Source organism: Ambystoma mexicanum, chromosome 1q (assembly GCF_040938575.1).
Source record: "Ambystoma mexicanum isolate Mex_15411 chromosome 1q, UKY_AmexF1_1, whole genome shotgun sequence".
NCBI lineage: Eukaryota > Metazoa > Chordata > Amphibia > Caudata > Ambystomatidae > Ambystoma > Ambystoma mexicanum.
This window is the reverse complement of record NC_090922.1, coordinates 1,234,268,482-1,234,295,921: the sequence shown is the minus strand read 5'-3', so window position 1 is coordinate 1,234,295,921 and position 27,440 is coordinate 1,234,268,482.

Below are 27,440 nucleotides of genomic sequence, written 5' to 3'. Positions count from 1 at the left end.
CCATTTCATTGGAGGCTTCTGACATGGCAGCATTGGGTTGTCAATGAAGGGGAGTTTTGTAGAACCTGCAGATCTCCATATAATCTGTGCCATCAGATTTTTGCAAATACTGTATTCAGAATTGAACCAGAAATAAAGATGCACTTGGCAGTCTTTCACTTCACTTGCTTTTAAGTAGTGAAAGCCATTGCCACGTCAGCAGAAGTTCTATAATGCAAATGTCCTACCCTTTTCTGCTAGAGAATGCTAGGTCAGGGATTCAACTTGAGGGCATTGATTCACACTTTTCAGGGCAGGCATTTCAGGGGTATGGTTCAAAGTCTCCTTGAATTCCCTGGATTGGCCGAACACTGTAGGCCTCAGCACTCTGGCAGTGAAGGGAGGCAGGTTCAGCTCTAAAGCTATTTTGAAAAAAGCTGGTGCTGTTGGAGGGTTTAGGGTCCGTGGTGTCTACTGAAGCAGTGCCCCAATACACATGATGCTGAACACCTCAACCACTGATGTTCTGTAGCTGGCCCACTTGCAGCCTGGCTTTCTAACAAGCATGTAATGTACAGTATCTCTGTAGGGTTGTGTGGCTCCTTGTGTCTTGTTTTTGAATTTACCGTGCAGTAACTGTGGTTATGATAGCTCTCGCTACTATCAGCTGACATACAATGCACCTATTTCCAATGCACCTCTTTCCACAATACAGGACCTGCTGTCGGAAGGGGCTAGCTGTTGGGGCATTTCTTTTAGTCATATTATGTAAAATGGAAATGGAAACATCAGAACTACAACTACCAGGATCTAACTAAAACCAACACTGGATGTGCTATACTAACCTGTCATGGGTCTAATTACCATTCCACGTCTGAGGAGCCTAGTAACAGCTGTTTGTTTTGTTCCACGGGAGTGATTAGAAGACAGAACATTTGATAATGAAACGAGTTCTTCATGGAGGAGAAAGCTGAATTGCTCAGCAGGGCAAATACTGTGTAGCCCCAACACTTTCCATATAAGGTGAATGTGGTTCCCCTGCAACATTCTTTTTATTGTTTCCTTGCCATCTCTACTCTGTGGTTCAATCCAGGCTCGACTGGCCTATAGGGCAATAGGGCAATGCCCGAAACAAAAACTTAAATGCTAGTGTGGGCTAGTTTCTTGGGGTTAAAGTGGGACACTTTTTGCGCCAGTTTGATAAGTTACTTCACCATACGGCTAGAAGTTTTCACCAGTGTTACTGAATAAATATTCTTTAGAATTAACAATTTGCATCACATTTGATCAAAAACCTCCCCGTGGGTACTACTCAGTCTGTCATAAAAGGAATGAATTGCCATTTGCAACGGTGGGCAACTTTTACATTGGGGCCCGGGACAACTGTATATCCTAGTCCAACCCTGAATCAATCACTGCTGTGTGCTTCTCCACATTTATATTTTAAAAGACAGCCAAAATAGTACAGTATATAAAAAAACGTTCAATAAGTATCATGGGCTACATCAAAACAAAACCTATTAAATACCTCAGGTTTCAAAGGTCCTATTTACTGAAGTTGAAGCAGATTGATACCTGGTACCCAGTTGATTCTGGGCATCACACAGTTGCTGAGCATTCATCCAGTTCATGCTGTACTCACCAAGGTCAAAGCCTGCTCCCATTTTATCATGAGTAAACCAGGTGCATGTACACCTGTGCGCTTGAAAGTATGCCCATGTCCCACTCTCCCACTCTTGGTGGTGCATTTGTGGCACAGCCCGTGCATCGAGTTGAATGGCACGGACCCATGCATTGGTAAAATGATAAACAACATCTTGGAAGGCTGTTTCTGGCATGGATCCGGCATGTATTGGACCCAAAAAAGATCTGAGGTGTTGGGCAGAAGGTTGATTCGACTGATACAATAGAGGGATATGTACATATGGCGCTTTCAAGTACATTATATGACTTCATAGTGCAGCAGAAATGTGAACAATTTCTGTTTGGACGCGTAGAGTAGAATCGTTTTTGTGGAAAGAGTTCTGGGAGCAACCATGGCAATAAGGCAAGCTAGAATCAAAACAAAGTTAATTAGCCATTATAATTATTTTTTTTTTATTCAACATCAGCATGCTTTATGCTGATTTGACTTAAAGAAAGTTAATACATTTTAGTAAAAACAAGGCTGTTCCAAAGGTGGCCCTCGTGAGGGAACCAATATGAAACACAGCAGGGGTTCCCCCAACTTGCAGCTTGCATAGACAGAGAGGGCAAAGGAGGATAGATTGAAATTCTAACTACCACTGCCTGATTACCCTCTAGAGCTAGGTTGCGCTGGTGTAATGCTTATCTAAAAGCAGACAGGATAAGATATGGAAACTAACCACAATCCTAATATGCAGCTGGTGATGAGTTTAAAGAGCTGGGACAGCCTCCTGCTGGAAAAGGCGTCAGACACACTGCATAAGAAGTGCAATGCGTAACGTCACAGGCAATATTAAACACACACACTAGGTTAGTCTACTAATGGTAATAATTACATTTCTTATGACCTGTAGACCGAATCTAATGTGCACTAATGTATCTAAAAGATTATCTATGTTATCAATTCATTCATACAAAAAGGTTTGCAATAGCCAAAGACTTTGTTGAACATTCGACTCGCTCATGCTGATATTTGTGCCATGCAAATGATGGAGAAGACATAGAAACGCTATCTCACCATCAAGGCCACCCCTAAGAAAAGGTGCTCAAACGGTGTGGAGAGCAGGAACCTGTCATTTCTGTCAGTTCTTGGCCTACCGGTTTCAGTGGTTTTTAAATAAATGTACCCACTTTCTTCAGGACAGTCTTCATATCAATATATATGCGTAAAAGGATGTGCCATGGACATCTGTCGTAATGCTTCAATCCTCCTTGCGAATACTGCCATCTAACACATGAACAGGTAGGTGACCCTGTAATGAATAAAACAATAACATGGTCACTCTTGTGTTGCAAGCCTAAATCAATTTAAAACTGAAATGTTGCTAAATCTAGCATGTTTCATAGTACACACATCTGAATAGTGTGTCATAACTTCAAACTTAACTCGAAAATTGATTCTGTCAGGTTCATGATTGATTATGAAGTCCACCTGACCCAAGGGACCCCTTTAGGGGTCAGTCTTGCATCCTCCTCTGACCCATGTTTTGGTATTCCCAGGGTCTATGATCATGGTGTTAAAATGTGCCGTTTTTATTTGTAAGATGGCTTGCATGTGAACGGTTAAAGCGTGACTAGTCCTATATAGTACCCATATACTAGGCTAGTCCCATGGGTTATGAAGTTGAAGGCCAATCAGGGACTACACAAGAGTTGTTACATTATACACAATTCCACATATTACTATAAGTCATTAGTCAGAGATTGGCTGACGAGTATCTCGCCTATCTGTCTGTGTGAATATATGAATGCTTCCAGGGAAAGGCAGTGACGCCAGTTCTTGTCAACTCAGTGACCTGGTGATTTTTCCTCTACTGGTATGCTGTTCACGGCAAGTAATAGCTATCCGAACAACCGTGTTTGAAAAAAGGGGCAGGTCACCCGTTAAATTCAATGTGCATGGTTCGCCAAAGGGCGGAACAAAGTTCTGACAACTAGGGTAAACGTACCTTTTCTGGATGATCTGTGCCGCATATAGACACATCCACATTGTCCGCAGCAACGCAGAGATAATCTGAATGTTGTGAAAGCGCAGACGGCTTTGCATATTTACTAAGCCGTGGTCCTCTTGGCAAATCACATGACCATGCTCACGCAGAAATCATGTGATGTCCAATGCGTTTAGGACAGGCAAGGCAGTCACGGCTGATGTTATTGTTACGCAGTGATGCCTGATACGGTGTGTGGGTGTGATGAATCACATCAGTTGTTAAACGCCCGTTTGGTATATGTCAAACAGGTGATTTCCCCAAACTCATAATCATGGAAACATATTTCAGGGTAACCTGCATACGGGTATGTATCACTTTTCAAGGGAGCCCAATCTTAATATGGCTATTCAGTAATAGGATGTATGCCAAGGCTTGAGACACCACATATTGAAAAAGAGTTTGTAGGACACAGCAGTAAAGCCAAATAGTGTGTTGAAGCCCCACGGTATACTTTAGGTGGCACATATGTTTATTCACTCAATTTAAGCCCAGGAAATGCTCTGGAGTGTTCCAGATAACAGCATGGGTTGCTCACATTGATACGACTGGGATGTTATAGAGTAATAGGTTCAGTTCTCAACGTGTGATGAAGTGGTTTCCTTCACTCATATGGTGGTATTTCTGCAGTTTAGTGAATCATCCCTTTGGAAGAAAAACCTGATAAATGTCTACAAGATTAAGGTAGCACTGCAAGCGTGTGCCAAACTATTGATTTATTGATGCCATGTTTATCAGTTTTTAAGCACAATATCAAATTCTGCTCTTGCTTGAGAAGCAATGCTTGCATGTCCCCCCTCTCCATGGGCACACAACCTTTTCAATTATGGACCAATGTAGGTCTGTGGCAGAATGATTCAGTTTGTGAAAGTGTGCCGCTATGGGTGTATTCTCCCTTTGTTGTCTAATGCACGACATAGGTTCTTGTATCCATTTTTTTATCGGTCTAGTTGTCAGGCTGATGTACTTTAGTCTGCAAGGGCAAATAATCAGATATACTACGTTAGAGGTGTTGCAATTCATGTAGTATGCTTCCATGATGTATGCAGACCCAGATCCAATTCTTTTGTGCCTGTTGTCAGATTGCAAACATTACATTGACTGCACAGGGAATGGCCAACTGGTGGTGCACAGTCCCACAATAGTTCTTGGTGTAGCAGAACATCCGTAGGTTGATATGAATGGACCAAGATATCCTGTAAATGTTTCCTTTTCTTTATTGCAAATCTAGGTGGCGGTAAAGCCTTATCCACGAGATTAAGTAGGGGCCAGAGTTTCCGAATCTCCTTCTTGATTCTGTTGGTGTTATCAGAATAACTGCGAACTGCAGTAATAGTCTGTTCTGTTGGTGGTTTTTGGTTCTGTCGAAGCGTGATCTTGCATGGGATATTTCAAGCTCTCTTCCTTGCTTCCTTAGTGATCTTTCTGGGGTATTGCCTTTTGTTTAATCAGTCACTCAGAATGTCTGCCTGTGTATCATACTCTTGCAGAGTGGAGCGGTTTCTCCTATATAGCGCAAAAATTGCCCAAATGGTAGATTTTGTTTTAGTCGTCTAGGATGGAAACTTGTTTATTCCAACCAGGAATTGTGGTCAGTGGATTTTCTAAATATAGTAGTTGTCAGTGTCCCATCCTGTGCCCGCATCTCCATGTCTAGGAAGTGTATTACATCCTGGTTTAGAGAGTGTGTAAATTTAAGATACCTAGTTCTAGAGTTAAGCCACTCCATGAAGGTGAAAAACATTTGTTCATTTCCCGTAAATACCATAAAGATGTCATCTATATAGCGTTTATAGACTGTTAGTTGATTTTTATGAGGATTGTCATCGCTATTTATGTGTTTGTTTCGAAGTTGGCCACATACAGGTTGGCCAGAAATAGTGCAAATGTTGCACCCATTGCTGTCCCCGAACATTGTTCAAAAAAGGTGTCTTTGTACTTGAAGATGTTTTTTGTAAGGGCTATTTCTGCAAGTTGGAGTATGAAGAATGTTGGGATCAATGACTAATAGGGTCTCCATTTGTGGAATATTAGTAAACAGGGCCTTGATGTCTAGTGTGGCCAGAAATTGAGTTGTAGGATCAAATTGTAGACCATTAAGCATGTTAAGTATTGCGGTAGTGTCTTTAAGGTACGAACGCATCTTCAGTATTTCATTGGGCTGTGGAATGGTGTTCATAGAGCAGAGCACGGGTTCACCTGTAAATCATATGACATTAGTCATTGCACTGCCACACTGTATCCCATGCTGAGAATATTGGGACAGTCTTATGTTATGTCAAGTAGGATTTGTACTGTAAAGCACACAACTCCCCAATTGACATGACCTTTTGGAACTGATGATCTTCTTGTGGGTAAGCTGAATTATTGGGCAGTGGTGGGAAGTCATCTTTGGGGTAGGTGTAGAGACAGCACTGGTGGGGGCTTAGGCCCCTAATTGCCATTCTCATCCCTTTCCAGTCTGGATTTGTTGATGTGATGTGCATGTGATTCCAGCCTGGAGGTATCAGACATGGTGCTGCTGCTGTGCCTGTAGGCCTCGTCCCAACTCTTATATGTGTGTGCCGCCATACCAGTATGGATGTAAGAAGTCTTGATGTGCATATGTGGTCTTATCTACATTCTGCTTTACACTGCTCTCGATAATCACCTCTCAATGGCACGCACATTCCAGTATCAAGGAATGATTTCTATAATTGATGCCCTTCTGGTAAATTTAAGTTGAATCAGTGCAAGAGTGGACATTGAGGCCATGGGGCTAAAGGTTGGACATCAAGAGTATAATGCAGACATTGTTAAAGATGGTTAGATGGTTGGCCTTGGGCGATCTTGCAGGTGACTGCTTCAGTGTCAAATATGATAGCAGCAAGCTTGATGCATTGGATCCATTTGTGGGTGACTCCACAAAAAACGACATTGCCATGAGATTGTTGAACCTGTGATAAACCGCTGCTATGTAAAGCTGTCTTGGAATTGTGGAAACTGACAAGTCATTGGAGAAAGGCCAGCACACTGAGTTGAAATCCAGGTCTGTCTTAAGACCCTCCTCCAGAGGTTGGAGCACTTCAGAGTGGGATGGGTGGGCAGTCCTAGAGTGAATTTAATCCTTTCTGCCCATACGCGTTCAACCAGTCTCTCTTCCACCATTTACATCAGAAGCCTTTACACTTACGTGTGGGGTACCACAAGATTTATTTATCTTCTTAATTTTCTTTTACATGTACATGTTCCCTCTAAGCAGTATGATTCACAACACGGGAACGGCAGCCGCTACCAGATCCTGACCGTGTGGGCGGCTATGAGGGAGGATCACATGGGGGGAGATAGCCTCTGGGGAAGTAGTGAGGTGCCATTGGGCAAGGCAGGGCATTCACCTTCCTCCCATGAGGATAACTCATCCATATCCAATGCCCTCATGGCATATTGTTACACCTCCCCTCATTCCCCTAAGAAAGGTGCTGAAGGCCTTCAAACAAGACCGGTGTGTGACCCATCAAGCTCTGACTTGTCACCTAAGATTCATAAATGTATCTTCTCAGACTCTTCCTACAAGTTATCTAGGACTAAACTTCCCTTAAAGACTTCTGAGAATACTTACACATCAAGAATGAAATACCATTCCTATAACCACAGGGATACTGAGACGAGGAAGATGAGGTGAGTGATGCAGAGCAGAAAAGACCAAGAGTACAGGTTGCACTATAGTCATTGTGAGCACGTACCTGTAACTGGGAGATTTAAACCACAGCCACGGGTGACTGGGGTGCGCTGCTGGAGAGAAGAAGCTGCTTCTCTCGGATAGGACAGAGAGACTGTGGGGCTACAGAAAGGGTTGTGAAGCCAACTGGCTCACGGAAGAGAAAGAGGAAGGCTGGCCAAATCGGAAAACACGGTGTGGGAATTCCAGAAGCCAAAGCAGGGCTCCTGGGCGTTCGTAGGTGTTGCAAGGGAGCGTTTGCCCTCTCGACACTCAGCAACATGCAGATGAGACATGCAGGAACCGCGAGAGGCAGAGAAGCCAAACTAAGGTGGTGAGACGGGAAGAATCACTGAGCGTCTGCCACCGTCTTGCCGTGGGAGAAAATATAGGGAAACAGGTACACCAGGGTATATTGGCAATCACGCCAAACTCGATTTATGCAATGGAAGCAAATGAAGTATATCCGAGAGAAAGAAGCTGTAAGCCTTTCTTGAATGGGGAAAACAGAACAAAAGCAAGGGATTTTGGAAGTGATGAGTGTATGCAATACACATATGAGGAAAAGCCCTGGCAAAATAGTACACCAGGCAGACACAGTGTCAGATAGAGCAAACATAAGAAAATCATACCTTTGGGAGTGGGTGCAGCGTCCAATCGAGAAAAGTCCTGGAAGAAGACTATACCAGGCAGTTGCAAGAGAGTGTATTAGAAAAAGCTCTGGCAGGAGGGTAGACCAGACAGTTGCAAGTAAATGCATTTGAGAAAACCCAGGCAGGAGAACCATGTCAGGTAGAGAGTTATTTTGTTTATCAATTGTGGAACAGGAGAAACTCAAAGACAAAGAGCCATGTTGCTTTGTGTATAAATTGTGTTGTGGAACAAGAGAAAATAAAAGACAAAGAGCCAAGTTGCTTTGTGTCTCAATTGCATTGTGGACCAAGAGAAACTGAAAGACAAACAGCCAAGTTGTTTTATGTATCAATTGTGTTGTGGAACAAGAGAAACTTAAAGACAAAGAGACAAAGTTATTGTGTGTATCAGTTGTTTTGTGGAACAAGAGAATCTCAAGGAACTGATATCTTTGAATCTACAACAGAAGGAAGAGAAATCCACTCTACAATTCTCCATTTTCCGCAACGTGGAGAGCCCTATCCTAAGATGGCCGCCCTGCCCGATGCAACCTCACCCACCCTTAACTTCTGATCAGCTGGCCGCCGAGATGCTCGATTGGCTGACGTTCTGATCATCTGTTCAATCACACCTCGCCGGCAGGCGAGCGCCGGCCCGAATGAAGGCACGATTAAAAGCACAGCTGACTGCGCTGACCGAGTGCTACCGACGCCAGGTGCCTTGCTCTCTACTCCAACCTATGCCGCTGTTCGTCATCTTCGCCCTCCTCCATAACCGCATCTCCAGGACCTTCAGACCACTCATAAGGCCACCAAACCTGTGTTAAGCTCTAAGCGGAACACGGTGAGTAGCTCAAGGCGGCCACCGCCGAGCCCCCAATAACAGCTACACTCTCTTAGTTGACACATGCAGGCCCTTTCTTTCGCACTTACCCTGCAAATTGTAGTATGATATACACTATCTGAACTTTTGTATGCATCTATGCCATTAACGTGCAGAAATATACCCATCTTGGCGGTGCGCTTTCGCATACCTGTCTCTTGATTTAGATACTTCGGGCTGCAAGTGCGCTATACAAATAGGAATAAATAAATACTCTGTACATCATTTCAACATTTCACTTGGGTACCCGTCCCACTATTCGGCTTCTGACTTACTCGGAGTCGGATCCACGGTGATACTGCTTTCTCTGAATGCAATATTTTTGCTCATTACCTCTTGATAGAGTCGCTTGCCCTGCCACCATTCTTCCAGTCTGCTATGATGTGTTTTACTTAGTGTTTTTGCTTGATTCTGCTTGCATATTGCCCGGCATCTCTATCCTATTCTGTGCTGTCTATTGCCTACTGTGCTATCTGTGTTATCTACTGCTTACTAACTAGCGTTATAGTCATATCTTGTATTCCAGCCTGCTGTAATGCATACAGCCTAGCGCCCTTGCTGTGACTCCAATTGCCTATTGACTTGCATTTCTGGTCCGATTCTGTGCGGCCTATGGCGTTGCCTACTGCCTAGCATTCATGGTCGTATTTCGTGCTGCCTGGCCTACTCTTCCTGTGCCCATTGCCCAATCAGTTAGACAGAGTACTCTGATCGGTAGCCCTATATGTTGTGCCTCGAGGTGTTGATATTATAGTACACGCAACCTCAATGGTGTTTTCCACATAGACCTGTACTGTACTCTACCTATATCACATATTACTATTGTACTAAACTGCACCTTATCCTGCCATATGTGAGCCCTCCCTCACCACGACAGTGCACATCGGGCTGAACTACCCTGCTGGCAATCTACAATTACTGTATGCTTTTGCTCCTCCGTGACTTACACTACGGACTTCCAGGTTACTCTGCTGTCATGTCTGCTTGCTATTTGTCCAATCTCATCTGATTCTAGTCACTTACATAAATGATTATGCCTTCTTTTTACTGGTGCTCCTGTTTATATGCAAGCCAAATCTTACTGCTCCTCGAGCCAATCCACCTAGCCATGACCTGCAAGACTTTGGGTTTAGCACACATCTGAAAACCCTGAACATACCCATCTGTACTGCCACCTGCAACTCCTTGCTCACCACCTCTAACTCTTAGCACTATGCACAAGCAGTACACCGTATGCCGCGCTATAGTCCACGCTCTGTGCCTAATACTCAAGTTACTCTCCTTAGCCTGGTTACTTACCTCACACCATAGCGCTACCCTCTTCCAGCTCACACAGCTGACCCCTACTGAGACACCTAATCTCATGTCGATGCTCTCTCACACCTACTCAGATCTCAACATGTCGCTAAACCTAAGAGGAGATTCCAACAGCCAAACCATGCCCATGGCTGTGCAGCATTGCACAAGTTCTGCACTAACCTCCACTACACCCTCTACCAACCCATACCTAATCCCCCAGCCCTGTGGCTACAGCACTTTGCTGCCAAACCCACCCCAACCAACCATTTGCCTTACATGTTAGGACCCATAGACATGGCTCAAGACTCCCTTGTCACCCCACTCGTAACATCACTACCACGAAATCCACACTGCTCCCAGCTATTGACTCGCCCAGCCCCCTGCCTCCGGGCATTAAGAGCACCAAATCCAATACTAGTATTACTTACACACCGAAAGATACCGCTGTCAAGGGCGCCCTGGTCAACGCTAGGTCCCTCCCTGCCCATGCGCTGGATATAGCAGACCTTATCACTACGCATGACCTAGATTTCCTTGCCATCACAGAGACCTGGTTGCATACTGCCTCCCGACCACTACTCTCCCTTGCCATTCCCACATGTTACACCATTATCAGAGGTGACCGCAACACTCACCAAACTAAAGGAGGTGGTATCGCCTTCATTCACAAAAGCTCCATTGGCCTCAGAGTCATTCCTAATCAACAAATTCCCTCGGCTGAATTACAATCAGTGAAACTAGCTATCTCCCCTAACCAAACTATCACGATACACCTCATCTATAGGCCTCCAGGACCTGTCACCACATTTGCTGAAGACATTACCTCCATCCTAGCAGACAAAACTAAGATTAAATCTCAAATTATCTTACTTGGTGATTTCAACATTGGCTTCCAAGATCAAAATGACCACAAAGCTCTGTACATCTCTAACACCCTCTCCGACCCAAGTTTCATCCACTGCATTAGGGAGCCAACCCACAACAAGGGTAGAGCTCTTGATTTGTTAGTCGATTTAAACTGCAAAATACATTTCTAACCAACCATGCGCATGATCTGACCACCATTTGATTGACCTTCAACATCGCAGCCAATGAAATCTGTGTCAGTCAGGACATTGCACCTGCTATGTGCACAAGAAACAAAAGGGACATAACCTGCGGAAAACTACTCCCCCTCCTCCTACCAGCTCTCAACAGACTGTCACCATCTTGTACACTGTCCTAGTGGATAATTTCAATCAGACTTTGCTGAAAGCATTGGACTCTATGGCACCTATTAAATCTAGTAAACCCAAACCACGTGCACACCTTAATTCATGGTTCACACCACACTTGAGAGTGTTACGTAAAGAAAAACGTAATTCTGAAGCCCGTTGGAGAAGCCATCCCACCGACGCCAATAAGGACAGCCACTTCCTAGCAGCCCTTAACTATAAAGAGGCCATCTTACAAGCTAAAAAAGACACCTATAATGAGCGCATCTTACAAGCAGAATCCAATACTAAGGAGCTCTTCAAGATTTTAAAAGAACTTGAAGCTCCCTCTGCCCCACTGGACACCTGTAGCAAAGACAGCACCTGGTGTGCAAATATCCAAAAAGCGCTTCCTGGCAAAATATCCACACTCCAAACCAAAATCAATGACAATAAAGTCAGCCTCCAGATTGATCCACAGTTCAATTCATCTCATGGTTTACCCCTCCCATCATTCACACCCACAAACCCTTCAGCTTCTCGCCTCTAACCACCACAGAGGTTGAAAACATTATCAGTAAACTCAAACCCTCTAACTGCCAGGGTGACTCGTGCCCAGCTCTTATTATCAAGAAGCCTCTCACGAACTTGCTCCTTTTATTACTGCCATTATAAACTCATCATTCAACACTGATATTGTCCCAGACAACCTCAAGGATGCTTGGGTTATCCCTTTCTTAAAAAGCCCACACTGGATGCCAGCATACCTACCAATTACAGGCCCATCACCACAGTGCCTTTCCTGCTCAAAATCCTCGACCGTGCAGCCTATCTGCAGATCGAAGACTACTTGGAGTCCAACAAACTCCTGAGCCTCAGACAATCAGGCTTCCAGGCTAGAAACGGAACCGAAACTGCCCTCATTGACTTAAAACCCCAAATTGAGGATCTGAAAGATAATGGGAAGCTGGCCCTGCTACTTCTACTTGATTTATTGGCAGCATTTGATTTTGTAAACCACCAAATCCTATGCCGTCACCTCAAATGTGCCACCCACCTCTCAGACAAAGCCACCACGTGGATCAGATCCTTCCTGGACAATAGATCCATGAGGGTCTTCTCCCCTTCTGCCTCTGCTGAACCCTCACCAGTCCTTTGCGGGGTACCCCAAGGATCGTGCATTTCACCGACACTCTATAACATGTTTCCGAAACCACTTTTTGATATTCTTGATTATCTGGGTGTCACTTATACGAACTACGCCGATGACACCCAGATACTCATCCCCATCTCTGGGGACTATACAGCTGACACGAAATCCCTAAACAATGTTTACCAGATCATTCAGGCTTGGATGGCCCAACATGAGCTCTTTCTTAATGATGAAAAGACAGAGCTCCTCATCTTGGGTTCTCATCACAGACTTAACAAACTAGACCCATCCTTCAAATCCTTCGTCATCAATGGCAACACCATTAAAGTATCCAACGATACTAAAACCTTAGGCATCTACCTTTATTCCACCCTATCGCTCGCCAGAGAAACGAATGCTGAAATATCAGCATCTGCCTACACCTGCAAACTCATCACAGCCTGCCACCCTTTTCTCACCAATGCCAATTGCATCATCCTGTCCAGAACCCTGAATATGTCAAAAATAGATTATTGTAATGCCCTCTAACTAGGAATGAGCCAACAAAACCTTACCAAACTTCAGGTCACCCAGAACAACGCCATCAGAGCGGCTTTAATTATACCTAGGAACCAGCACATCTCTGACACCAGACGCAGCTTACGCTGGCTCTCTGTATCCCAAAGAGTCTCCCTCAAAACACTCGCACTGACACACATATGCTTGGCCAACCAGGCACCCAGTTACCTTGCTAGTCGATTTACTCACTACACCTCTAACCGCCCTCAAAGAGCTGCCCAGGCCCACTGTCTCTCCTTACCCAGATGCAAACTACAGAGAGCAGGCGGGGCTAGTTTCCCAGTCCTTGCCACGGAACTGTGGAACTCCTTGCCCAACCCTCTTAGAGCGGAACCCTCATTCCACTCCTTTAAGAGCAAGCCCAAAGCCTGGCTTTCTACCCAAAACCTTACCAACTGTGACAGGCTCTCACCAGTCGGCTACTCATTTTCCCATTTTCTTTGCTCTTACCCGGCCTCATCAGCTACATGCTTGTAAATACTCTGTAATTATGTGTAAGAAATCTTATCCTGTATATATGCCGTATATATGTTTTATGCTTCCATTACTTTTCATGGTCACTATTGTTATCTAAGTTGTTGTCACCATGTTTGCTATGTCACTGTAACCCATTATATGCGTCCAGATGCCTTCGGTCCAGGCGCACTATACAAATAAACAAAATACAAATACAGGGAACTGGACCCACCCTCTTGAATAAGGAACACTAGCCTTCTGGTTCTTTTGTGTTGGAGTTATACCTTTTTCCTTTTTGAACATACATAAACCAACTCAAGGCCAAAGACATTACCCTTTCATCTTAGAGTTTATTTTTTTAGAATGTAAGGACCAGGATAGTACTTTGGACATGGGACGGTTTTGCTTTAGATAGTCTGACCTTGAGAGAGCCTTAGTTTTGGTTTTAGGTAGGAAACACCTCTAGTGCAGAGACAGAGAGGCACGTCCCCGCCCCATTTCATTTTAATGAAAGTCTTTGGCCAAATCCATATTCCCCTTGGGTCTGAGTCTCATTCCTGGTTTGTCACACTATCTCGACCTGGATGACTGTTCACTCTTTAAAGATGAATCCCGACAAAACAGAAATTTGAGATGCAGAACCAATTGCGTCTATATGGTCTACAGATATCTCATCACAACAGCTAAGGTGACCACCCGTCTCACAATACGCTGTTAGTAATTTGGTCGTTCAGATAAATGGGAACCACTCATTGAGTGTGCAAACCACATTAAACCTGTCCTTAAGAGTGATCATGCTCATAAGGTGCAAGACATCATTTATTTTCTGCTGTCCCATCTGCATTACCTTTCAAATTATTAAGCTTCAGCATGTCCAAAACTCGGCAGCCTGCCTTTTATTAAGATTGTGAAAAAATGATGAGCTTTTCCAAAACGTTAATTACTTTACATTGGTTTATGGTTTCTCCATTAATAGATTTAAAGTCTTGTTTAGTTCATCAAGCAACCAAGGTTTTCATCAGTAATTTCCATTGTGATGCATGTGCTTCTCTGACTGCAGGTGCTTTCCCATCCTCAGTACCTATAAAGTCAGAACAGGTGCTCGAGCTTTTTCAGTCACTGCAGCAAAAATGTGGAATAAACTGATTCTTTTGTTAAAGGTGAATGAGGACTACAAATGTTATAGAAGGCATCTCAAGATGCAATAATAGTATCAGGGACTTATTTAGGGAATACCGCCTCCTTAAATAAGGCCCCTAAACTGGTAATGCATCTTTCAGCACCAGGATGCTGCTTTGGCCTGCACATTCAGAACATCAGGACATCAAAGTAAGCAACAACGTAGCACAAGCAATTGCCACAGGGTGGCTTCGCACCTAAACCGGGCCTCTCTCTCTCTTGCATGTATCTTGCAGCAAAGAATTTGAAAGCTGCGACTCAAGAACCAAAAGGCACACCCTCCCAACTCATCAAGAAGAAAAGGGGGGTTCACTAGTCATTTACCCATTGTTATGTAAAATGTTGTCAAGCACAGTTTCCAGATCTGGACCTCTCCCTCAACAAATTACAGCTGAAGGGGGGTTGAAGGGGGGGGGCGCTTTTTAAACTTTCCTAAAGTAGAAATGATTATCTAGAAAACAAAGTTTCTTTCCCACCCATTCTTGCATTGATTCCCACTAATGACCATAATGTACATCAGAGGTTTGCTTTTTTTTTGCTTTCCAGATGTTTTGGACTACAACTCCCATCAGCCCTCTATATCAAAGTCAATGGTGAAGAATCATTAGATTCATAGTCCAAAATATGTGAAGAGGCACAGGATGCAGACCCCTGTTGCACATGTTGCATGAGATTGTTGAGACAAGCTCACCTACCAAGCATATTAGTGGGACCATTCTGCCTTTACTAAAACGAACCCCCACACTGTATATTTTGGGGGTAAATAAACCATATTTACCTGATGCACAACTATCCTTTTACATCATTCAATACATATCCCATTTCATCTCAACTCATAATTAGGTGTCATTTAGAAAACAAATTGTATTTAGAAAACTATAGGTGGCTGTGACAAAATGACTACTGCTCTGCGGGAGTACAGGGTTGAGTAGTGGTTAAACTGCCCACTCTACTATCAAACAAGCATTGATCACAATTAAAAAGGCAAAACAGAAAAAGCCCTACAGATATACCAACTTCGCCTTTTGTTATAGTGCAGGTCGAGGACAGGCTATACTCTTCAGGAAATGTGTGAGCTGATAGCAATAGCAACCCAAACAACTTAAGAATGTCACATCAAGGTTCTATAAAAACGTAGACTTTTGATCAAACAATCAAATGCAAACCACTACTGATAATACATTAGACAATCCCACACCTGTAATAGAAACACAGGGAAAGCAGGCTTTTGTAAAATGGCACTCTGGGTAGATAAGCAGGTGTGTTCAGACAGTAGATTGGCAACAATGTCATTGTTCAAAGATATGTCTTTGAAGAAGAAGGTAGAGGAGGAGGGGGTCTTAAAGATCACTAGGGTCCCTTAAAATTGACTAGGGAGACATTGCACCTACAATAACCTTTTGTCTTTTTGTTGCAGCTCAACAGCATCAAGTGAGGCTTCATCGCGATTTCTTAAGCAGTGATTCAGTGCCATGTTGAGGAACCTGGCCATACAGCAAAGGCACATTTTCATGAAGAATGTATTTATTTAATTAATGTTATTGTTAATTTACAAAGCACTTAATACCAGTGAGTGGTTTCGAAGTGGGGGATCAGGACTCAAAGCTGTGTTGCGCAGCATTGCCTTGCTTCCAAGACAAACGTGTTGCCCCTGTGCTTTCCTTCCTTCTTGGAGCAGCCATGCCAGGTCTGATCTGTGTGGGATGTCGGAATCGAGGCTGGCACCTGGAGGGGATCCCTCACCTCCACCTTAACCAGGAGCCCAATTCCACTGCAACCAGCAGAGAGGCAAGTCTAGGTTCATAACAGTTCACCCCCACTGGTCCACGGGGATGGTTAGCGGACAGAGCTCTCTACTGCTTTGGTTGCCTTGTGTCTTCACCTCAGTGGTGGAGGGCGTTGGAATGGACTGCACACCCAACAGAGGTCTAGTGAATTCTTCTTGTGCTTCACAGGTCCAAAGTAGAATTAAAGAAGGAGGGGAATTCCTCTCCTTACCAAGGGGAAATTTCACAGGGGTTTGGTCCAAAGCAAGCCTGAATTAAAGGATCCAATCATTGCTGCCTTTAAATCACTGGTTTCTGCGATACCTCCTGGGGGCAGGTCATGTGCCCTGGGTGGCAGGTGTTGGGCATCCTCTGAGTGATCAAAGAGGCAGCTTCCTGGCCATTGCTCCACATGACAGTAGTGGAGACTGCCAGACCAGACACCAATACACATCATACCTGTAGTAGCTGGCACTGTTCATAAAGTTGACACTAGCAAGTTGTTAAATAGCTGTAGCTGTATAATTATGTGACATTTGGAAGCCACCTTGCCACAGCCAGGTAGAGCTTATATTTAAAGTTTTACCTGCTACCAGTCTGACTGAGGCATACAATTATTATAATTTAGATCAGAGGTGCAGAAGATTAAAATTCCACCTTTGCCTGCAGGACCTTTGTCGCTTCAGAGCTGGTGCTGAGGCCTGAAGGCTGTCTCCCCAAAGGCACATGTTTGAACTATAATTTTGCCATGGAGCATTTATGAAAAGGGGGTTTGATGAGTGGACCTCCCTTTCAGAAACAGGATTACCCACATCATTTAATATTAATAAAAATGTCAGAGCTTTCACAACCTCACAGATGGCAATCTGTTACAGTGGCTTTTTATAATTGGTGGTAATTGCATGTAAGGAACTACCAGCATTAGCACTTAAGAAATTGTAAACTTTAAAAAAAAAGAGTTTTAAACAAGAGAAAAAAATGCTTTTCTCTTCCATTGTACTCTACGTTTTGGAAAGTGTGTAACTGCTGCCTGAAAATAAAGTTTTGTATATAGAATCCGTCTGATTTTAGCAGGGGCTAAAAATAGGTGGATTCCATGCAAATCAATGTGTTTTGCGCCTCAGGATTAAACCAAATTTTAAATTGACGACAGAGGAGGAAAGTACAGTAGAATATAAATTCTGCTTCATGCCCCTTCTCTGCTTTCATAAGCTCTTTATGCCTTGATGTGCTGCTACCCTTCATGTTAAATGACCATCATACTCATGAGGTCGCTTTGTTGTGAGTTTAGGAAACTGAAGCTGAGGAAATAAATCATCAGATTTCTTATGAAATCTCCTAAATGCTTCTAGAAAGTAAACCTTGGTCTACAAAATTTGAATGAACATAATCTTGGGTGCCTAATTGCCAGACCTGTAGTGGGTTTATTTTGGCTCAAATAGTTTTACCGGGGAGTTTTTTCTTTCAGGGTCTAAGGCTGCCAGAGAAAGCAGGTCCCTAAAATATACATCCACCTTTCTGAGGGATCCTGGCCAGGTTCACACAGGTTAGTTGCCCATGTCTTCCAGACCCTATATGTGTTTAATATACTAATAACTCTCAACGAGCAATGCCAGAAAGAGAAAATAGTGCTTCCAGGATGAAGCTAGTAATAGTATTTTCTTTATTTCTACTGGGCATGGGCTCATGAAACAAATATAATAAATAGTTTTTGTAGCTCGGACGGACTTGTCCTGAAAAGGCCCTGATCCTCAAATGAAAAACATGTTCCGAACATGAGTGGGACTCTTACCGGATGGAGAAGCCAGCCACTCCTAGAAATCATTTCTTTGATTCCAAGCATTTGGTTGCAGCGCTGTTAAGCGTTGTGATCAGCACGGCAGCTCAAAGGGCATAAAGAGTAATCTGTTATTGTTCTACATCTGATCTGTGATCACAGACCTCATGTTACATTTGCGAATTTGCAACATCAAAAACATCTCAGTGGCTCCATGCTAACCTTTGCAGTCTGGATTCCCAACTTCCCCAGTGGTGCATGCCTTATGGTTTGTATTTGCATTATCCCATTCCAAGATGTCCGCTGGTGCTCATCTCATTTTTCTGTTACTGGCATTCACATTTGGTGTCGCCTGGACCAATATGTTGACTGCGTACTTCCATCGCATCATATGGGTTTCTGGCAATATAAAAAGATACAAAGATATGAAAACATGCCATAATGCTCTCCTTCGCTGTGCTCATTTGATGTTATGATTAATGCAAGACTATGCAAAGACTCATGCAAAGACTGGTCTTTGACAGCTTTGTTTCTTAAGTCTGATCATGAATCCAGACATCTGATGATATGTGCCTTCTTCCTGTATCTATGGTTTCCTTACTGAGGTGAAGTGGCTTCAGGGAAGGGTCACCCGAATAGCCATGTTGTAGGGCTTTGAGGCCTGGCAACCATTCTAGAAATACATAAATATACTTTCTAGTACGTTTGAGCTGCCCTGCTCATGCTCAAAGCTGGATAGGGTTTGTATTCTGCTTCCACCAAATATGTAAAACAAGTTCATGGTGGGATTTGTGAGTACCAAGTAACCCGTCACCATATTTTACGGAGACTGGGTTGCAAATGTTGAAGATCCTTGGAAATAAATGTGAAGCAATCTGTGAGGTATATTGAATTGATGTCGATGAGTGTAATGAATGGTGAGGTTGAGTCATGTATAAAGGTGTAGATGGTGCCTGTTTTGTGTAGAATTATTTTTCCATCTGAGATATGCCTGGAGCACCCTTTCAGTGGAAACAATGTTACTGTAATGACAGAGCATCTAGGAACCAGATCAGCAAAAATATTTGTGTATTCATGCACAATTGCGCTTCGCTAGTGCAGATGCCATTTGCAGTAGCACTTATGTAATTCTGCATGCTCAAAATGCACTTGCACTCCCATGACTTTTCGTTAATCATACCCTATATTGTTAATGGTTATAAGGTCTACTATGCATGCTGGGTGTCTGAAGAAGGGTCAAGCATGGGTGTGCATGAATGAGACAGACATTACAGTGAAAAAATGCAGAGAGTGAGTGTGGCGTGGGACGATCTGGGTTGCCAAGAGCGACATAAATATAAAAAAAATAAAACCAGGGTACAAACATTGTCGATGCCCCAAACTATGGAACCTCATACCCATCAACATCAAACTCCCCCTAAATCTCATGAATTTGGAGAAGAAATCAACACCCTCCATTTCAAGCATCGCCTTCTTTGTCCACTCTTTACAGCCCTCCCTCTTCAATTCCAACAGTGTTATATGAGTTTCCCTAACTTTAAATGTTAACTGTTCCCTGCTAGCCCAAGCAGTATACCCAGAGAAAATGCAATTATTTAAGGGCTATGTCCACATGTTAGCATCTAATGTAGGCCTGTAACCGGTACCAATTCAAATCGCTCTGTGGCTTCTGGAAGTGAGATTCCTGTTCAATAACTTTCCAAGAGAAAATAAATGAATTTGGATAATGTTGAGTAGAGCGCAGGTGTGCCAACTGGAGACTGTCAGTTGTTTATGTGTTTGTGAGTTGTGGAGAAGTTAAAACATTGCGTGAAACCACCATTGAAGGCTTGCCCACTCTGGAGTGAACATATATCCAATTACTGTACCTGTATTTTCTTTTTTCTTTGAATGGATTAACCATGGCACATAGTGCACAGATTTGGGGACATGTGGAGGTCGCCGTGAGGATGAACTTTGCATTGGCAGATCCCACATCATGTGCAGTGTCCGCCTCTATTTGTGCACCTGTCCACTATAATTTAAGTCTTGAGTCACGTTTGACCTACATGTTGAGTAATATGATCCTCACATTGGTTATGAACATTGTTTACATAATGAACATGGTCTATAAGCTTATTGGTTAAGCACTAGGTTTCCTAGGACCGGGGACCAAGGATGTACCTACTGCCCTTGGGATTAGGGTTTTACTGTAGTGCACCCTTAAAAGTTGTGTACAAGAATTTTCTTGTTTTAATCAGTGGTGGTGCCAACCTATCTCCATTATTTCCACAAGTTAAGGCCACCATTTTCTCGTGATGCCGAAGGAATGTATCACATGGCCCGTTAGAGCCATACATATAAAGTTGTAAAGGACATAAATGGCAGAGGCAGCACTATTTATTTGGTTTGTGCCCTGATCAAGCACAAGGATAGAGTAAGGTATAGCATGCTGTGGAGATTTCTAAAGTGTGGCTTTCACCATGAGACCTCTTCGATTCGGAGGCATGGAATTTGGGCCCAAATTGTCATGAATAGCCGGTTTTGACCCTTCTGGACTTCATTGTCCAGGATGCACCGCGGCATAAACTCCGCTAATCATCCAATATGGCTGACGAGTCAGAACTGTGGCGCTCTAGCCTTTGCGTGCACTCGCCAGATTCCTAGAAAAGCAGCACGCCCCCGCGGCTCCGCGCGTCTCAACTCTATCCCTAAGAGTTACTAGACGTTGTTCGAGTTCGTTCTTACGCTTCGTGCATTCTATCTTCCTCTTTGCTCCTGGAACACTTTCTCCCCCAATCCTTACCTTCCGATATCATCCTTCCTGGATTTACTGACTCTGCTCCTGGAAATCGAACGCTACCAGCTTGGCAGCCGGCTTCCACGCTGGAACCCGAGGACTCGCGTTCCGGCTTGTACAAGTCACGGTCAGTGAGAAAGAAAGAAGCCTCATCCCGGAAGAACACAAGCAAGGATAAAAAGGTGAGAAAGAAGGAAGCTTGTGACAGATTGAGACGCCAAGATCCTGATACGAAAACAGATATGGAAGCAGCAGTCCAAGACCTCATGAGAGGTATGCAAGAATTAACTACCGAGGTTCAAAATCTCAAATCCGAAAATGCAGCTTTAAAACAGCTGGTCTTATCCCGGGATTCCGCAGTCAAAGAAAGCATTCTCGTAGGAGGTGTTGTGGACAAGTATGATGGATCTTCAAGGTCCCTGCGTTCCTTCCTTGATTCATGCTTAGTGCACTTCGCTTTCAAGCCCTACTATTTTTCTACACCACGAGCAAAGGTCGGATTCATGATATCACACTTAACGGGCAATACCTTAACCTGGGCAACTCCCTTAGTTAATTCGGGAGATCAGCTTTTGGATAACTATGAAGGTTTTGTGGATGCCCTAAAGGCCATGTTCGATCGACCATAGCTTGTCTACAGCGCACAAGAAAGACTTCTTGAATTCAAGCAAGGGAGTCAGGATATGCTCTCTTATGTGACTCGCTTCAAGCAGCTAGCTAAAGAAGCAGATTGGTCACAAGAAGCCAGTTTCACTCTCTTCAGGGGGGGTTTAAATGATGAAGTTAAGGACGAGCTTGCCAGAGTAGCACGTCCAGGGACCTTCCAGGCCCTTATGGATCTTTCCTTACAGATAGATGTTAGGATCCAGGAGAGAAAGGCAGAAAAAAAGAAGGTGAAAACATTTCCAAAGACAACTACTGAATACCCAAGTACCAAAGAGACCATTGCTCCACGTACCCCGGATCCGGAACTTATGCAACTAGGTGCCTTCAGGGGGCCAATTTCCCCACAAGAAAGGCTCCGTACAATCGATACTGGTCTCTGCATGTACTGTGCCTCTGACAAACATCTAGTTAGAGAATGTCCTATAGCACCACCCCAGCGTTCGGGAAATGCCAGCTCCCGATCCTAAACGGAGCACAGCTTCGGGAGAAAGATGCCTGCTCTGCATCCATTCCTTCCTTGAATACTACAGGACAGAATAATTTAGTGCTTCTACAAACGGTACTGACATCTACCGAGAATTAATCCTTTCCCATCCTGGCTCTCGTGGACTAGAGAGCTCAAAGTAGTGATACAACCAGTGGAAGGAAACGACGGTAGACCCTTGTCTTCAGGTCCCATTACTCACCAAACAAAGGAATTGCAACTGTCAATAAACAACCACCAGGAAAGAATACGATTTGACATCATAAAGGCTGCCCACTATCCCAAGGTTTTAGGCATGCCCTGGTTACAGAAGCACAATCCATACATCAATTGAACAGCAGGTTCCTTGTTCCTTGGTTCAGAGTTTTGTATGTCCCACTGTTTGTGTCAGGACTCATCTCGGATTTCCCTAGTAAACTCTCAGAAACATGAACCATCCTCCTTAAGCGTGTCCAACATTATGCAAGTACTGGAATCCTACCAAACATACTCTGATGTGTTTTCAACAGACATTGTTCAAGCTCTTCCACCCCACAGACCTGAGGATTGAGCCATTGAAACAGATTCCTCTGCCGTGATTCCATTTGAGAAAATGTTTATACTATCCAAACCTGAAAAGAAGGCCTTACGTGAGTACCTCGATACCAACTTGGCAAATGGAACTATCCGGACTTCAAAGTATCCCGCTGGTGCTTCCTTGTTCTTTGTTCCTAAGAAAAACACAAAGGAGTTACGACCCTGTTTGGATTACCGTGGCCTTAATCAATGTACCCTCAAAGACTGTAATCCATTACCACTCATTTCTGACATTCTGGAAGCCGTTCGGGGAGCTGTTATTTTCACCAAACTCGACCTTAGGGGTGCTTACCATCTCATTAGGATTAAGGAAGGTGATGAATGGAAAACAGCTTATAGGACCCCTTTTGGCCATTTTGAATATTTGGTCATGCCCTTCGGTCTTGCCAACGCTCCCGCGGTATTTCAACGATTCATGGACAGAGTTTTTTTGGATATGTTATTCCTTTTTGTTATCGTATACCTGGATGATATACTGATTTATTCTAAAGATCCTCAAATCCATCAAGAGCATGTTAAGGCAGTTCTGCAGTGATTACGAGAAAACAAACTCCTGGCCAAGCCTGAAAAATGTCTATTTCATGTTCAAACCGTTCATTACCTGGGATTTGTGCTCAGTCCTAATGGAATAGGAATGGATCCGGGAAAGATTGATTCCATAATTTCGTGGCCGACACCTACCACTGTGAAGCAGATACAATCCTTCTTGGAAATTGCGAATTTTTACAGAAAGTTTATACCGACATTTCCTGAAATTGTACATCCCACCGTGGCACTTCTAAAGTAGGATACACCGTTTATTTGGTCTACAGAACAAGAGAAGACCTTCCAACATCTGAAAAGAAAATTTACTGAAGGTCCTATCCTAGCCCAGCCCGATACATATCGAACCTTCCTCGTGGAAACTGATGCTTCTGACTATGCCATTGGGGCAGTCTTAGAACAAGAGTTTGAGGATAATATGGAACATCCAATAGCCTACCTATCCCGTACCTTGACGCCAAGTGAAAGCCATTATTCTGTCCTGGAGAAGGAACTATTGGCCGTCCAACAAGCATACACTGATTGGCGTCATTTACTCCTGGGAGTTAAATATCCAGTGCAGGTACGAACAGATAATCGAAACTTACAAGTACTACAATCCCTGGAATGCAGAAACAGTCGCCAGGCCCGTTGGGCCTTCTTTTTCGCTCAGTACCAGTTTCAAATTAATCACCTTCCTGGAATCAATAACATCGTCGCTGATGCCTTATCCAGACGTCCTGACTGTGAATCTGTCGAGGTCAGGGCCTTTCCCAAGATGTTTCCCAAAACTGTGTTTGTGGCACAAGCTAGATTCCTTCTGGAAAACATTCATGCTCATACACCTTCCTCTGATCTCTGGAAAGAATACTACTCCCAGGACAATAAATGGAACCTGAACACAAAGGATGGTTATCTCTTCAAGGACAAACGACTAGTCATCCCTACACAAGGACTAAAATCATAAATCTCTGTCATGACACCTTTCATTCAGGACATCGAGGCATTACTACTACCCTTCATCTCATACAGAGACAATTCTGGTGGCCAAGAATGATTACTGACATAAAAACCTACGTCCAATCCTGTGCTGTGTGCAATCAAAACAAACACGACAATAGGAAACCTGCCGGTCTTCTGCATCAACCGACATTACCAACACGTCCTTGGGAGTTCATTGCTACAGATTTTATTGTGAAATTACCCCCATCCCGGGGTTGTACGACTATAATGGTGACCATTGACTTGTTTACCCATACAGCTCATTTCATAACGCTGTTCAAATTACCCTCTTCACTTGAACTTGCTGGGATATTTATCGAACACATATTTAGGCTCCATGGATTACCCTCCAAATTCATCTCTGACAGGGGTCCCCAGTACATTTCCCTGTTTTGGAAACAACTCTGCCAAATACTAGGCATCCAGCGGGCATTGTCTTCAGGATACCATCCCCAAACCAACGGAATCATAGAAAGAGTCAACCAGACTTTAGAACAGTATCTTCGCTGTTTTGCTAGTAAAGTCCATGATGATTGGTCGCTATTGAGTCCTGTAGCCGAATTCGCTTAGAACAATTCAGACCATTCGGCCATCAAGACAAGTCCTTTTTTTGCAGTCAAGGGTTCCATCCTTCAGTTTTACCATCAGTTTTACCACATCCAACCCCGGTACCTGCAGTTGATTCCTGGATTGAAACGTTGGTAAACGTTCACTAGGATGCTAAGGAACATCTGGAAAAGGCCAAGATAGCTGTTAAACGATATGCAGATGCCAAGCAGAGACCTAGTCCTTCTTATTCAATAGGGGATGAAGTCTGGCTATCCTCCAAACTCCTTCCTCGACATCTACGGCCCAATCAACTGGCTCCCAAGTATTACGGACCTTTCACCATCAAGGAAATCATTAACCCAGTGGCATATCGACTTCAGCTACCAGAATCCTGGAAAATAATTCATCCGGTCTTTCATACCTCCTTATTGAAGCCATATGTACAATCCAATCAGACAATTCCAAGACCTAATCCTGTGCTCGTCAATGATCAGGTTGAATTCCAGGATATGTGATTCCAGGTATAGACGAGGCCAACTACAGTATTTGGAAGAGTGGAAAGGTTACCCCCCCAGCGAGCGTACATGGGAACCAGTTTCTAACATGAATGATCCTTGTCTATTGCAAAGATTTCATCGAATACCACCCGAGCAAACCCGGTGGATCCGGGCTCACGAGGAGGCATGCTGTCATGAATAGCCGGTTTCGACCCTTCTGGACTTCATGGTGTATGATGCACCGCGGCATAAACTCTGCTACTCATCCAAGATGGCCGTTGAGTCAGAACTGTGGCGCTCTAGCCTTTGCGTGCACTTGCCAGCTTCCTAGAAAACCAGCACGCCCCGCGGCTCTGTGCGTCTCAACTTTACCCCTACGAGTTACTAGACGTTTTTCGAGTTCGCTCTTACGCTTTGTGCATTCTATCTTCCTCTTTTCTCCTGGAACCCTTTCTCCCCCAATCCTTACCTTCCGATATCTTCCTTCCTAGATTTATTGACTCTGCTCCTGGAAATCAAACGCTACCGGCTTGGCAGCAGGCTTCCACGCTGGAACCCGAGGACTCGCATTACGGCTTGTACAAGTCACGGTCGGTGAGAAAGAAAGAAGCCTCATCCCGGAAGAACACAAGCAAGGATAAAAAGGTGAGAAAGAAGGAAGCTTGTGACACAAATGAACTCAAACAATTTACAGGGAGACTGCTGAGTCTTGACTGCTCAACTGAAGGCCTAGTGATCAATAAAGTGGGGGAGAGTTGCGGCTCGAGGTGCAAAAATATGCAAGTGTTGTGGAGCCTCCAGAGGAAGAACATTTCATAAATGGATGGTGTATGTAGGGTTTCCTGGTCTGTGTTTATCCATAACCACGGATGGTCACTGACAGTGGAAATCATAATGCACCATACAGTGTGGCACAGGAAAGGCCGTGTAGAAGAAGACCCACGCAAATTGCTATGCAGTAAGAGACAGCTTTGACACGTTGCCGCCTGGCCGGTCTGGGAGCAGTCAGTACGATGAGCTAAGAGTGGAGGAGACACAATGTCTTCCATCCATGCCATTCATGAGTAAGACGTATAGGCAGGCCAAGCAATATCAGCAGTCACTAAAAAGATAACAGCCAGTGCCAAGAAGTGACCAGTAACATGTACTATTCACTGCAAGGCCATTCTAGCCTCAACCTGTGGCTCGCCTATGAATCGCATCATTGACTATGCTGTTTAGGGCTGATGGGAGCTGTAGTCCAAATAATCAGAAGAGGCTAAGGGCGCAGACTACCGTTTAAGGACAAGGCAAAATTAAATGCTGGGGGTGCCGATTTTATTTATTTATTTTACATTTTGAAAGCTCTCACACAGCCCGCAGGGCGCTGTTACAGGAATTATTTAGCTGCATAGTTGTTTTTCTCTTCGTTGCGTATGTATAACGCGCTTAAACACCCAGAAGTTTCTAAGCGCGGACCCGGGGATCAAACCTGTGCTGCTTCGTGTAGACTTGCTTCCAAGGCGCGCACGTTGCCCCTGAGCTATCCTGAACAGCGAATGTAGCCCCATGGTGGGTGGGAGGGGTGCGGGAATCAATGGTGGGAACACCGTGGAAAGGAACTTGCAGGAGAGCATTGGGTTGTTTGGAAGTTGGTTATCAAAGTATAACTTCGCCATCCTTCATTTAAAGACACATGCACTGTGATGCTTCAGGTAGATACATATAAGGCTCTCTTGGCCTACGCTTGACAGCGCTGACATTTTTTTGGGTCCCAGATAAAATGAGTGTCACTAGTAGCTAATCCAATGAAGACAGAGTCAAAAACGTCGCCCTGCCAGCACCCCCCTTCTCTGTGTCTACATCACATACCCACTTTCATTATAACTGCTGAAGGTAAGTAGAATGGACCCTGTAGCACGTGTGTGTAAACAATAAGGCGCAAGAAGTCAACTTGAAACTGTTATTTAATAACTGTTGGTCTATCTGATGCGCAGTGTTTGCATTTTGCTGGTGTTTGTAATAAGACATCTGCTCGCTAGTCATTACATTTCAATTGTTTATCATGGAGTCAGGTGCAGCGGATGCTAACTAGCTTGCAATTGACTTCATCATTCATCATCATTATGTAACAAAACCT